We start from the raw sequence: 13,490 nt of genomic DNA, 5'->3' as shown, positions 1-13,490 counted from the left end.
GATCATAATACCAATATAAAAAGGCTATTATAAGAAATGAGATAGTACATCTCAAGTTCCATCATAAGGTCTGGGGTATAAAGGGAACTAAAAAAACTGGGAGGTCCTTCCTTGTATCATATTTCTCTGTATGTTTTAGATGTTTGAGCTCCTGTAATAGGCAATAAGCTATCCGAGGGGAGATTTGCCTAAATTAATCTCTGTATATCTCACGGGATTTTGCACATAAGGGCCCTAACCTCCCCCCTCCCCGCAAAAAAAACTGTTGCTGTCGATTCAATTATGATTCATAGCAACCCTATAGGACAGAGTAAAACTTCCCCATAGGGTTTTCAAGGAGCAGCTGGTGGATTTGAATTGCCAACCTTTTGGTTAGCAGCCTGAGCTCAGGGCTTACTGAATGTGGGCAAGTACAAACAAATGAATGTGAGTCAGGAATATATAGTATAAAAATGGCATATTTCTCTTTACCATTACTACTGTCATTGTTATTTTCATTACTCCTAATAGCACATCTACCATACTTTAATTACACTCACAGATACATGAGTGTGGATGTGTGGGTGGATGTGTGTGTAGTGTATTGGGTGCTTTATATATATATGTTGTTTGCCATTGACTCAATTCCAACTCACAGTGAGCCTATATACATATATAACCAGTTTACTGAGAATCCAAAAGCAGTGATTTTATAAACCTGATTTTTCCCCCTTTACAAGCAGTTTTTCAACATACTTATAAAATCTTTTCTCATTCTTTAGTGAGATCTTAGGCAGAATCTATAACCTTCCAAGCTCTTTATCCTCTAAAGTCATTAATGACTTCTTGGCCTGCTTCTCCAGGTTTCAGTTTTGTTTATTATGAGTGAAGGAGGGGAGAGGGTGGTTATGGCTAGGGGGGGAGCCAAGCCAGTTTTACGGCTTTTTAGTAAGCCCTAAGAGAGATTGCTGGCCTCAGTCATTGATGGCAGGTTTTAGATATGGGTTCTTAACATGCTTTTGTCTCAACTTGCATTTCTGCTGCCAATTTTGATACAAAAGGAAAAATCTCAATCAACGTCTGGTTGCACAGACTTACAACACACACATGTGTACCCTATGAGGTAAAATTTATCACCTTCCTCTCACAGTTAGGAAAATGATGCTCAGAGAAAATAAAAGAAGTTGTCCCAAATTACACACACTAAGTGACAGAGTTGGCATTTCAACTAGGTCTGTCTGACTCCAAAGTCCACCCACAGCAAAGAGTAGCTTTCTTAAGCAGGGGTGGGAAATAAGGGCAGTGACACGGATAATGGAAAGACGTATATCCTTTCTTACATAATCAGCACTGAGAAAAGAGTAAGAAGGAATCAGGGAAGGGGCCAGTGAAGCTGGTTCTCCAGTGGACTGCTCCCACCTGGTGCGAGGATGGCAATTGGGCGGCTGTTGTTAGGGGAGGGCCTTAGAAAAGGGCCCCATATCCTCTGTGCAGTTGTCTGAAGGAATCCCTTCCATCTGGACACAGCAGATCAAACTATGCCCCTCCTAGGCTAATGGGCCTAAAGCCTCTGGGAGCTAAGGCAAAATCCCAGCGTGACTCCATTCTGGTGGTAGACGCTGGCTAAATGGGGAATGCTGAAGTGACCAGTGTTGGGGACTGGTGTGTTTACAAAGGACGATGGCCCACAGTCTACGGCTAGAGAACTAATCCCAATTCCAAGTACTGAACACATAAACCACCTCCTCCCATATTACTAAGGACAGTGATTTTCAAAATATGATCCACCACCAACAGCCTCCTCATCGCCTGAGAATTTAGTAGAAATGCAGAGTCTCAGGCCCCATCCAGATCTACTAGATCAGAAACTCTGGGAGTGGGGCCCAATAATCACTGTTTTTACAGGATCTCTAGATAGTTCTTTTTTGTTGTTGTTGATAGTGTGAAGTCAGGTTTAACCAACCAGTTACTGTTGAGTAAATTCTGAGTATTCCATGTGTCAAAGCAGAACTATGTTCTATAGGCTTTTCAATGACTGATTTTTGGGAAGTAGACCACCAGGCCTTCCAAGGTGCCTCTGGGTGTTCTCGAACCTTCAACCTTTAGGTTAGCAGTCAAGTGAATTAACTGTTTGCACCACCCAGGAACTCCTGAAGACAGACTTACCAAGATAAAATTTACATACATAAAATATTGCCCCTATTAGATGTAAAGTTTGATGAGTCATGATAAATAGGTACCATTATGTAACTAGCACCAAAATCAATGTATAGAATATTTCCATCACCCCAAAAAGTTCCCTCATGCCGCTTTATAGTTACTAATAATTTCTCCCTACCTCCAACTCCTGGCAACTGCTGATTTTTTCCCTGTATTTTTGCCTATTATAGAGTGTCATAAATGGGATCATACGATATATAGCCTTTTGTGTGTGGTTTCTTTCACTTAACACAGTGCTTTTGAGAGCCAGCCATGTTGCACGTATCAGTAGTTCACTCCTTTTTATTGCTGAGGATTATCCCATCATATGAATGTACCCCGATTATCGTTTATCCATTCGCCAGGTGGTAGAAACTTGTATTTTTTCCAATTTGAGGCTATTATGAATAATGCTGCTAAATATTCACGCACAATTTTTTATGTGGACATATCTTTTCATTTCTTTTGGGTAAATATCTAGGAGTAGGATTACTGGATCATATGGGAAGTAATATATTGGGCTTTATAAGAAACCGCAAAACTGTCTTCCAAAGTGGCTAAAATTTTGCTTTTCCCCAGTAAAGTATGAGAGCTCTGCTTTCTCCACATCTTCACCATCACTTGATATTATCAAGGTACTGTTTTGTTTTATTTTGTTTGGGTGGCACAAATAGTTAAGCACTTGACTACTAGCTGGAAAATTCATGGTTTGAACCTACCCAGAGGTGCCTTGGAAGACAGGCCTAGAAAGCTACTTGTGAAAGATCACAGAAAACCCTATGGAGCAGTTCTCCTCTGCATACTTGGGGTTGCCATGGGTTGGAATTGACTCAAAGGCAACTAACAATAACAGCAAACAGATTTCTAATGGTATCGCCTTATGATTTAATTTTAATTTTCCTAGTGATAAATGATGCTAAGCATATTTTTATATGCTTATTTGCCATTAAAATCTCTTATAAAGTGAATATTCTCTATTTTTTAATGTGTTGCCTTGGAGAGGACAGGAATGCTGGTAACAGGGAACCTAAGGTTGAGAAAGGGAGAGTGCTGACATGTCATGGGGTTGGCAACAAATGTCACAAAACAATGTGTGTATTAAATTTTTAATGAAAAGCTAGTTTACTCTGTAAAACTTCATCTAAAGTACAATAAAAATAAATAGTGTTGTCTTATTGAATTGTAAGAGGTCTTTATATATTTTGGATTCAAGTCTTTTACCAGATACATGTTTTACAAATATTTTCTCCCAGTATTTACATTTTTTTCTTTTCTTTTTTTTTTTCCATTTTCTGAACAGTTTCTTTTAAGGACTGAAGTTTTTAATTTTAATGAAGGTCTTTTATCAATTTTTTTTTTCTTTTATGGTTCATACTCTTTGTGTTCCATTTACGCAATCCTGAGGTTATAAACATTTTCTCTTATGTTTTCTTCTAGAAGTTTTATAATTTTAGATTTGGGTCTATGATCTACTTTTAGTTCGTTTCTGTGTACAGTGTGAGTTTTTTTTTTGTTGTTGTTTCCTTTTGTATTTGCACATCCACTTGTCCTGGCATCATTTGTTGAAAAGTCTATCCTTTCTCCATTTAATTGCCATTGCACTTTGTCAAAAAATCAATTGACTACGTATGTGTGGGCTCTCTGTTGTTTCATTGATGTTCTTGTCTATCCTTATGGCAATACCACAGTTTTGATTACTACTGTAGCTTTATAGTGAGTCTTGAGTGGTGTGTCCTCCAGCTTTATTTTTTATTTTTCAAAAGTGTTTTAGCTATTCTCGGTCTTCACATTTTCATATAAATTTTAGAATTAGTTTGTCAATTTCAGTTTTAAAATGCCTGCAAGGATGTTGATTGGGGTTGCATTGGATCTATAGATCAATTTGGGGATAAATGATAATTGGTAGTGGAGTCTTCTGATCCACTAACACAGTGTATCTTTACATTTATTTGTCTTCTCTAAATTCTCTCATCAGTTTTTTTTATAGTTTTCAGCACCCCAAATTGTCACTATTTTGTTATATTTATCTCTGTTTACTGTTTTCTATGCTATTGTAGAGGATTGGCTGATGGAAGAAACAGGAATGGTATTTTACCCATAACATTTTCCCCATAATGCAGCCAGGCTCCACAGTGGTTCAGGATGTGGTTTGGTTATCAGACAGAGCTTTGTCTAAAACCCAGCACCACCAGTCTGGAAAAGCAGTAAAGTGTAGCACTTAAGAGCCCAGATTGCAGAATCAGGCTACCTGAGTTTGAAGCCTCCCTCTACCATTTACTAACTTTACAACCCTGGGTATCCAAGGTTCAATTTCTTCATCTGTAAAATAGGTATGATAAGAATACCTACCTCACCAAAAAAACCAAACTCATTGCCTTGGAGTCAGTTCCAACTCATAGTGACCCTATAGGACAGAGTAGAACTGCCCCATAGAGCTTCCAAGGACCACCTGGTAGATTTGAACTACCAACCTTTTGGTTAGCAGTTGTAGCACTTAACCACTACACCACCAGGGTGTCCATCTACTTCATAGGGTAGTGAAAAGGTTTAAATGAACAGTGTCAAGCAACATCAAGCACACAGAAAGAACTCAAAATGTATTAGCTTTCATTAGTTCCTACTGGCTATATAACCTTGGGCAAGTTAACCTCACTAAATCTCAGTCTCTGAATTTGTAAATTCGGGATAATAATAGTACTAATCTCAGAGGATTGTTTTGCGGATTAGATTGGACTAAGGATTTAATGCACAGAGAGCATTACCTGGCACATAGTAAGCCTTTATTAATGGTGACTGTTAGTAGTATCTCTATTAGTATGGTGTCTGACACATTGACATCGAGCAAATGATTACTTAAAAAATAAAACACCCCGGAACGAATGAGTACTAGCTTTGCAGAAAAACTCGTAGGGAAAGTTCAAAAGCTGAAGAAGTGGCTGCTAGAATATTTAGATGATGCACAGAGTGAATTATTGAAAACTGGCTGCTTTCAACCATTCATGCTAAATGGTTTTCTTTGCTGATCGAGAGTACTCTACTCCCCCTCCCCGCTTACATTGTTTTTTTTTTTTATCTTATTGAAGATGGTGGTGTTCAAGCTGCAAACTGAACTCAATCTACTCATTGTAACGGCTTCTGGTTACATATACCCGATTACCACTGTCATTAAGAAAGCGATAGCTGCCGATATTGAGTAGCAACGTGATGTTAGATGTTCAGTGAGTATAGCTCTAAAGCACGGCCTCCTTATCTAGGAAACTTAAAAAACACCCACGATAATATATTTTTTTCTTTAACATTTCTCTTATTATCTTAAAAAAAAGAAAAGAGAACTTTGCCAAATTACTTATGTTGGGCAAAAGAGAGCCAGGAGGTTCTGAAAGATATAGGTATTGAGTAATTTGTGTTATGGTATGTATTGGCATAGATACACCACCCATCTGTCAGTTTGTCATGTTGCTCTGATGCTGGAAACTATGCCACTGGTATTTCAAATACCATCAGGGTCATCCGTGGTAGACAGGTTTCAGTGGAACTTCCAGACTAAGACATATTAGGAAGAAAAGCTTGTCAATCTACTTCTGCAAATTAGCCAAAAAAAACCCTCCAATGGAACACAATAGAATATTGTGTGATATAGTGTTGGAAGATGAGCCCCCTATGTTGAAAGGCAACAATGGACTCAAGAATGCCAGCAATCATGAGGATGGCACAGGACTGGACAGCATTTTATTTTGTTGCATGGGGTCACCATGAGTAGAAGCCAACTCAACAACGACTAACAACAACATTGGCATGTGGTAATATGAACTCTGGGAAAATTAACCAGTGCAATTCTACACACATTTACTGAGTGTGTTTGCACTTATCTTGGCACTTTGGGTGCTACCGGAAAGAGTGAACCAGTGATGTATAACACACAACAGTGGATCAAGATTTAAACCACAGGTTTGAATGTCTAGATCTGCTTTGAGACTTATAAAGCTGTGTGTGTTTGATCAAGTCATCTGCGCTTTTTTCGTATTCTTCACCTATAAATTATGGGATCAGTGTAATGGGATTGGTTAGAATTTAATAATCCAGATTTTATTCTCTGATTTTAAGACCCATTCTCTACCTTCAGACTTATTGCAATAAGTCTTGCATTCTAAGAGCTTACCTGTATGAGGTAAATAATTATCCTAAATACTAATTGACTAAGAGTTGGATTAATAACCTCAAGGTGGTAAAATTCTACATTATAGGGGATATGAGTTAAAATAACATCCTCTGATGTTTTGTCATCTGTAAAACAGATGTAATTATAATTGCCTTGTGAAGTGTGGAATTAATGAAATTAATGTTTTTAAAACTCCTAGAATATTGAAAATTAGTTGCATTTCCCTCTGGACCTATTGTCTCTTTAAATCTTTCAAGGTTTTGCATTTTATCATAAAAAGGAAAACTGTGCTCTGAAGACATTTGGATCATAAATCTGTCCTAGAAAGGTGAAGATCCAAACTCAGTTTTACTATCTTCAAGGGACCAAATTGCCCATTATCTTTAATATAAACAATTTGCCCAATTTGATCAGCACCAGATCACCTAGTACACTTTTGCTTGTTCTTTCTCGATTCTCCTAATCAAATCCAAAGACCCAGTCTGATAACTGTTGTGTTGGGATCTGTTAAAAATCTTTGGAATCATATGGGTGCATGTTCGAATCTTATCTCTGCTACTTACACAGCTGTGTAATTTAGGTTAATTGCTTATTTTCTGTGTGACTCAATTTTTCTATAAAATAAGGATAACCCACTTTATGTAATTTTTGTGAGGTTTAAAATAGATCAGGAGGGAGGGAGGGAGAGGGTTTTTTACTGATTAATTAGCAGATAAGAACCGCTTTAGGTGAAGGGAAGGACAACATTCAACACATGGAAGGTCAGCTCAACTGGACTGGACTGGACCAAAAGCAAAGAAGTTTCCAGGATAAACTGAATACTTCAAAGGTCAGCGGAGCAAGGGCGGGGGTTTGGGAACCATGGTTTAAGGGGACTTCTAAGTCAATTGGCAAAATAATTCTGTTATGAAAACATTCTGCATCCCACTTTGAAATGTGGCGTCTGGGGTCTTAAATGCTAACAAGCGGCCATCTAAGATGCATCAATTGGTCTCAACCCACCTGGATCAAAGGAGAATGAAGAACACCAAGGTCACACGACAACTAAGGGCCCAAGAGACAGAAAGGGCCCATGAACCAGAGACCTACATTATCCTGGGACCAGAAGAACTAGTTGGTGCCTGGCCACAATCGATGACTGCCCTCACAGGGAGCACAATAGAGAACCCCTGATGGAGCAGGAGATCAGTGGGATGCAGACCGCAAATTCTCATAAAAAGACCATACTTAATGGTCTGGCTGTGACTAGAGGAATCCCGGCGGTCATGGTCCCCAAACCTTCTGTTGGCACAGGACGGGAACCATCCCCGAAGACAATTCATCAGACATGAAAGGGACTGGACAGTGGGTGGGAGAGAGATGCTGATGAAGAGTGAGCTAATTATATCAGGTGGACACTTGAGACTGTGTTGGCATCTCCTGTCTGGAGGGGGGATGGGAGGATAGAGAGAGTTGGAGGCTGGCAAAGTTTTCACGAAAGGAGAGACTGGAAGGGCTGACTCATTAGGGGGAGAGCAAGTGGGAGTAAGGAGTAAGATGTATATTAACTTATATGTGACAAACTGACTTGATTTGTAAACGTTCACTTGAAGCTCAATAAAAGTTAATAATAAAAAAAAAATAGATCAGGTAGATAAGATCCTTAGCAGAATGCCAGGTATAGAGTCCAAAAAACAAGCCCAGTGCCGTCAAGTTGATTCCAACTCATAGCGACCCTATAGGACAGAGTAGAACTTCCCCATAGAGTTTCCAAGGAGCACCTGGCGGATTTGAACTGCTGACCCTTTGGTTAGCAGCCATAGCACTTAACCATTACGCCACCAGGGTATAGAGTGGAGGTCCCCAAATAATAGTGATTGTTAGCTTTGCCTCAAGGAACTCTGATAGTGCAACAGTTAAACACTCAGCTGCTAACTGTAAGATTGGGGGTTTGAACCCACCTAGGCGTTCAGTAGAAGAAAGACCTAGAAATCTGCTTCTGTAAAGATTAGGGCCAAGAGAACTGTACGTGGCAGTTCTACTCTGTCACATGGAGTCCCTGTGAGTGAAAAATTGACTCGATGGCATCAACAACAACAACAACATGTTTGCCTCACATCCCAGTGGAGTGGGGTGTCTGAAAGGTATTCTGTCATCACACCTCATTTTACTGGCTGTAGTATTAGATTCTCCAAATAGCTTAAATGGAGTTAGCCTAAATGAAGTGCCTTGTTTTAATTCCAACAATAGGGAAATGGCTATATCTATATGATAGAAATATGTTCAGCTGTAACAATCATCCAGTAGCATGGGTTCATGTTATAAGACAAATCTAAAAAAAAAATCAGACAACAAAGTGTATATGCAGTATGATCCCAAGTAGTATAAAGTAGAACTGCCCCATAGGGTTTTCAAGGAGCTGCTGGTGGATTCCAGCTGCTGACCTTTTGGTTAGTAGCCTCAGCTCTTAACCACTGCACCGCCAGGGCTCCATATAAAAATATACATAGAACAAAAGATTGGAAAGAAACAATACAAAACATTTAGAGTGTGTGGTAGTGGGAATACGGTAATACTTTTTCCTTTTTCTACTTTTCAAAATATGGATGATTTTTTCCTTTTTCTACTTTATACTTTCCAAATGTTCTATTTTTTTTTTTTAACAGTGAACATATACTAAACATTACAGTATAGAAAACTACTTCTGTTTTGAACTCAGAAAGAATCTGAGTACTGTATCAGTTCTTAAAGAAGTTTTAAATATAGTCAGGAATTCCTGAGATAATATTCCTCTCTAACAGGACCATGCTACTTAGTAATGAGTTTTAGTTTGACAAATATTCATCAAATTCTCGCATAAACCATTTCAGTTATTTTTCTTGCCTTTTCACTTTTACCTTCTCTTTGGCATAATTTTATATTGAATTTCAGTGCTTGCGCTATGTGAAGTTCTTTTTAAGAGTGGCACAACAGGTGAGCATATTAAAACTGTATGAGGAATACAACTAGCCGGCGATTGACACAATGTAGATTTCATTTGGAACGCCGGTGGCGTAGTGGTTAAGTGCTATGGCTGCTAACCAAAGGGTTGGCAGTTTGAATCTGCCAGGCGCTCCTTGGAAACTCTATGGGGCAGTTCTACTCTGTCCTATAGGGTCGCTATGAGTCGGAATCGACTTGATGTCACTGGGTTTGGTTTGGTTTTTGGATATTTCTTTTTAATTTGAGTGATAAACATTGCAGATATTCAGATTCCCCGTGACACCAGTTTTTGCTCTTGTAATAGGGTGCCCAGTTTGGAGCCAGAGCTTCCTGCCATGACCTCCAGAGGACTTATCTAGCTATGTTCACCCCCAGGCCTCAAATACATTTAATAGACTTTTATCTTTTTTAACATAAAGCATCATCCTGCTATCTTAAGACTGATGGTTAGTAAGTAAGGTGGAGAGATCAGAACTGTCAGGTAAGGAAAATAGAAAATAGCTTTGGTGGTCTCAGACCTCTTTCTTGATGGAGAACAGTGCACAGTTTCTATAGATAAGTCGGAGAGAAGAAGTGTGATGGGGAAGCTGTCTCTGGGTAGAAAGTTTTCAGCTGTGGCATCAGTTTTCAACCTGCTGAAGATTTTGCTTTTCTCTACTCAGTACTGGTAAAGAAAAAGCTACAATTACTTGACACGTGTGGCATGTCTCTGACTTCTCAACCAGATTTTCAGATTCAGGCAGTCAGGGACTACCTTACCTATTTTTGCTTCTCACAACACATGACACTTAGTATCTACTCAATAAACATAGGTGAAATACAATTTAAATTTGATCAATGGACCTTTAAAATTGTAACACTTTTAGGAGTTTTCATAAAGGAAATGGAATAATTTTGAAAAAGCACAAATGAGATTATGTCATCAGTCGACCACTTAATAAAACTCTACAATGGCTTTCCATGGCATTTAAAATAATCTAGCTTTGGACGACGAGACTCATGTGAATTGATCCCTGCCTATCCTCCCAATTTCATCTTGTACCATGGATCCTTTCCTTCCTTTTGCTCCAGTCATACTGACCTTTCAGCTTCTCCCATACACGTGCTCATTCTTTCCACAGAGCGTTTGCAGTTGGAGCTGTGTGGAATGCTCTTCAGTCCTCTCTTCATCTTGCTTCCTTCCCTCCTCCCCTCCTCCCCTCCCTCCTTCCCTCCTTCCTTCCTTTTCTTATTGTGCTTTAGGTGAAAATTTACAGATTAAATTAGTTTTTCATTCAACAATTCATACACAATTGTTTTGTGACATTGGTTACGATCCCCGCAATATGTCTACACTCTCCCCTTTCTCACCCCAGACTCCCTGTCTCCATCTGTCCGTTTTTCCTGTCTCCCTGCTTTCTCCTCTTTGCTTTTGGGCAGGTGTTGCCCATGTGGTCTCATATACATGATTAAACTAAGAAGCACGTTCCTCACCTGTGTTACTGCTTGTTTTATAGACTTGTCTAATCTTTGGCTGAAGGGTGAACTTTGTGAGTGGCTTCGGTTCTGAGTTATCAGAGTGTCGGGGGGCCATAGTTTCAAGGGTTCCTCCAGTCTCTGTAAGACCAGTAAGTCTGGTCCTTTTTTGTGTGTGTATGTGTGAATTTGAATTTTGTTCTACTGTTTTCTCCCTCTCTGTCCAGGACCCTCTATTGTGATCCCTGTCAGAGTGGTCCGTGATGGTAACTGGGCTCCATCTAGTTCTTCTGGACTCAGTCTGGTGGAGGCTGTAGTATTTGTGGTCCATTAGTCCTTTGAACTAAAATTTCCCTTGTGTCTTTGGTTTCCTTCATTCTCCTTTGCTCTGGATGGGATGGGACCAGTATCTTGGCTGCTCAGAAGCTTTTAAGACCTCAGATGCTACTCACCAAAATAATATGTAGAACATTCTCTTTATGGACTATGTTATGCCAATTGACCTAGATGACCCCTGCGACCATGATTCCCAGTCCTCAGCCCCAGTAACTCTGTCCCTCAGGGTGTTTGGATGTCTATGAAGCTTCTATGGCTTTTCCTTAGTCAAGTTGTGCTGACTTCCCCTATATTATATACTCTTTCCCTTCACCAAAGTTAACACTTATCTTCTATGTAGTTAGTGATTTCCCTTCCCCAACCCTTCCCTCCCTGGTAACCATCAAAGATTGCTTCTTTCTGTATTCACCTTTCCTTGAGTTTTTATAATAGTCATCCTCATACAGTATTTGTCCTTTTGTGACTGACTTATTTCACTCAGCGTAGAGCCCTCCAGATTCATTCATGTTGTGAGATATTTCGTGGATTTATCATTGTTCTTTGTCATTGCTCAGTATTTCATTGTGTGTATGTACCATAATTTGTTTATGTATTCATCTGTTGATGGTAACTTAGGTTGTTTCCATCTTTTGCTATTGTGAATAATGCAGCAGTGATCATGGTATGCATATGTCTATTCGTGTAATGGCTCTTATCTCTCTAGAGTGTACTCCTAGGGGTGGGATTGCTGAATCGTATGGTAAGAAGAAAGGAAGTTTAGATTAGACAGTTCTTATAAATTTCCTTTGTGGTAGTATACATAATCTTAATTTTACATATGAGTAAACTTAAGTAAGGATAATTTAGTTATCTATATAGGATCCCTGGTGGCACAGTGGTTAAGTGCTTGACTACTAAGGAAAAGTTGGTGGTTCAAAACCAAAAGCAGCTCCACGAGGATAAAAGACCTGGTGATCTGCTCCTATAAAGATTGTAGCCTAGGAAACCCTATGGGCAGTTTTAATCTGTCCTATCAGGTTGCTATGAGTCGAAATCAACTTGATGACACGCAATGACAATAACATAGAGCAATCACAGCTAGTGAATGGAAGAACCGGAATTCTAACTCATCTTGAATTCAAGAACGGTGCTTTTCTTAGTCTTAAAAGACATTCTAGAACTTCTATGTCAACCATGTTAGAGTAATTGTTGCCAGACTTACCTTTGTACTGTAAACAACTAGAAAACTGGACAAAATGCAGGAAATAGCTATTTTTAGACATTGAACAATAGGCAGCTTAAGAATGTGATCCCTGAGAAAACGTAAACAAATGAAGTGAAAACTATAATTGCTCTTGCTTTTTGCCTGGGGCACTTTCTAGATTATAGTACGGAGCTGGAGAAAATCAAACAGCATGATGCGCTCACTGAATTGAGGAGATGGTGATCAGACTTCAGTGAGACTGAGGCATCTGGAAGAAGTGGCCAGAGTTCCAGAGAAGAGAAAGACTTGCAGAGGAAGAGGTTAGGAAATATGCATATGGGTCCCCTTAAGACTGTTGCTAAATAATAACCTATGAATGCATAAGGTAAAACTGTACTAAGTTGGGCTAAGAACAACTAAGGAGCTCTAAGGTGAGTAATTCCTGGAACTCACAAAAGACTTTAAGTTCTGAGCAGCAAGAGTAGAAAGATTTCAGTGAACACCAGAGAATTCATTAGACACCCAAGAGACTCATGTCTTATTGGTGGAGCTAAACTAGCACTAGAGAAAACATTACTCTATATATGCCATAAATGCCATAGCAAAGTTTAAAAACAAGCCTTGAAATGACCAAGCTGATCCACAAGTAACTACCAAAACTATCAAAACAAACTTCAACATTCTCTAAAGGAAGACGATAAAATCTAGACAGCCAATAACAAAATTTTTACAGTGGCCAGCAACCAATAAAAAACTACTAGATAAATGGAGAAGCAATAAAATGTGATCCAAAATTAGGGGAAAAAAGTCAGTGAATAGGACAGATCAAGAAATGGCAGAGATAATATAATTAGTTGACATGGACTTAAAAAAAAAAACTATAATAAATATGCTCACAGATTTAAAGAAAACCTTGAAGATTTAGAGGAAAAATCTGAATAATATAAAAATGAAATAAATGGAATTTATAGAACAGAAAACTATACAGGCAGTCCTTAGATTATGAGCATCTGACTTAGAGACAACTCATAAGAACAGAATGCCATAAAACCTATTATATTAAAAATTTGAGTTAAATACAATGGTTTGAAATAAAAATGCACACTGTTTTGTGAAGCTCATGAAAACTTTGTGTGGTTTGGAAGTGTTTCTTTTGTTTAGCAGCCAAGCTCTTAACCACTATGCCACCAGGGCTCCTTAATATGCCGACCCTTTGGT

The sequence above is a fragment of the Elephas maximus genome, chromosome 3, assembly GCF_024166365.1.
Source record: "Elephas maximus indicus isolate mEleMax1 chromosome 3, mEleMax1 primary haplotype, whole genome shotgun sequence".
Classification (NCBI taxonomy): domain Eukaryota; kingdom Metazoa; phylum Chordata; class Mammalia; order Proboscidea; family Elephantidae; genus Elephas; species Elephas maximus.
The sequence above is the reverse complement of the archived record's forward strand: the minus strand, read 5'-3'. Positions refer to the sequence as shown.